Source organism: Protobothrops mucrosquamatus, unplaced genomic scaffold, assembly GCF_001527695.2.
Source record: "Protobothrops mucrosquamatus isolate PMUCROS unplaced genomic scaffold, P.Mucros_1.0 scaffold_76, whole genome shotgun sequence".
Lineage (NCBI taxonomy): Eukaryota > Metazoa > Chordata > Lepidosauria > Squamata > Viperidae > Protobothrops > Protobothrops mucrosquamatus.
Window position 1 is genome coordinate 4,370 of NW_015386152.1, and position 2,303 is coordinate 6,672.

Here is a 2,303-nt window from a genome sequence, read left to right on the forward strand (position 1 = left end):
CATCATGAGTTAATCAGGTTTCTTTTAAACAAAACTGGTGAAAATTAAGCACAGCTTAAGCCTGGAAAAAACAACAAGGGGCAATTCACTAAAAAGAGGAAGTGAATTTTTCTGAACTCATTGCCACTCACGCTTCTGAGCACAGATACCTTCCAGTCCATTTTCCTCACAGAAGAGTTATCAGTTAACAGGAGGAGATTCAAGAATGCGATTCCCAACTGCTAGTAGTAGCTGGGAAGCAACGATCTTGATTAAAATCACTAGAAGGAGTGAGGTCAAAGGCCCTCCTCTTTGTATGCATGTGGGCAACCAAGGAGAGGAGGAGGCCTGGCCCCACCACCTGCTGTCCTGCTTTTTGCACAAGAAAAATGGCCTGCCTTTTACTGTGATGTCTCAAATGGGTCAAATGCATCATCATGGAAACTGATCAAGGAGAGAAGCAACTTAGAACTAAGGAGAAACTTCCTGACAGTTAGAACAATTAACCATTGGAACAACCTGCCTCCAGAAGCGGTGAATGCTCCAACACTGGAAGTTTTTAAGAAGAAACTGGACGGCCATTTGTCCGAAATGGTATAGGGTTTCTTGCCTGAGCAGGGGGTTGGACTAGATGACCTCCAAGGTCCCTTCCAACTTTTTATTAATTATTATTATCATTATTATTATTATTATTATTATTATTATTATTATTACTACTACTACTATTATTATTATTATTATTATTATTATTATTATTATTATTATTATTATTATTATTCATCTCGAGCAGCAGCCACAATAAAGAGGCTGCAGAAACTCAAAAAAGAACACAGTGTATTATAAGCTCCCAAAGACAAGGCTCAATTAATCAGATGCATGGGTGCTTTCTTAAGTTGAATAAGATGTACAGGTAGTCCTCAGTTAACAAGGATAATTGGGACTGGAATTTCCGTCGCTAAGCAATGCAGTTGTGAAGGGTGACCGCATCACTTAGTGATGGCAGTCCCTGTTGCCGTTGTTAAGCGGAATGTCAAGCGACTCCCCGGGCAGCTTGCAAACAGGTCAGCAGGCAGGTAAGGCATGACACAAGGCAAAGTGAGAGGGTGATGAGACCAGGGGTGGTTGCTGTTGGGTGGGGGAGGATGTGTGAGTGAGTGGTTCATGAGGTGTGACACGAGCATGGCGGGGCTGGCTGCTACCTGGTGGAGTGGGTGTCAGGTGGCCCACAAGGTGTGGCACTATGGAGCCCAATGTGGCTGCTGCAGAGGGGGGTGCAAGAAACATACTGGAGAGACTTGTAACCTTCCCTGCTGGCTTTCCCATTGACTTTGCTTATGGGAAGCCATAGGGAAAGTTGCAAATGGCAATCACATGACCGTGGGAAGCTGCAGCTATCCTAAGTACTAGCTCAGTGGTTCTCAACCTTTTTAATGCCGTGACCCCCAACCGGTCGTAAGTCGAGGACTAAACCGGTCGTAAGTCGAGGACTACCCAACCGGTCGTAAGTCGAGGACTTTCCCTGCCCGGGAGCGCCGCGCATGCGTGGTTCCGCCCCCTGCGCCGGCTGACGCGTAGCTGGCAAGCGGTAGAGACGGAGCAGGCCGACCACCAGCTGGCCCAGCTCAAGGGAGGTAAGGCATCCGCCGGAAAAGGGGGAAAAAATGGCGGACAGCCTTGCTTGGCAACCCCCGTGAAATGGTCGATCGACCCCAAATGGGGTCGTGACCCATAGGTTGAGAACCACTGTGCTAGCTAGTTGTCTAGATCATAATCCCATGACTGCAGAGTTTCTAGGATGCCTGGAACATCAAGGACTGCACCATTTGTCCAGCACTGTTGTAGCTTGTTAATAGTTGCTGAAAGAGTGGTTGTTAAATGAGGACTTGCCTGTATACTGATGTAGAAGAGCTAACTGCAATGGATTTAAAATACTGTGATCTATGACAATTACAACAACACCACAATATCGGTTGTACGATTGGCTGTTGCTGTGGTAAATAGTAACTTAATCCAACTATCACATAAGACATATTTTGTACTTCAATGCCACATGATCCCACTTTTAATTCCTTTTGCCCTGCAGGTGAGTATAGAACCACCTGCCAACTGAAGATAATATTCCATAGCATCTGATGAAGTGGGGAACGAAGCTGTCAACAGCTACTTTAGTAACTCCATGTATTCTTCTGAATACCCATTGCGTGGGAACAGGATGGTGGATGTGTGCAAGAGCATACCGCTGCCTTTCCCAGGAGCATCTGGCTAGCCATGAATGGCCATGGAGTAGACTAGGTCTTTTAATTTGAGATACCAGAGCCTATGTT

At 45.9% G+C, this 2,303-nt stretch overlaps 1 protein-coding gene across 1 annotated transcript in view; it reads right to left on the reverse strand.

The window, feature by feature from the left end:
- Positions 1 to 2,303, reverse strand: part of LOC107285710 (adenylate cyclase type 6-like) — a 22,047-nt gene that overhangs the window by 4,242 nt on the left and 15,502 nt on the right. The window lies entirely within an intron of this gene.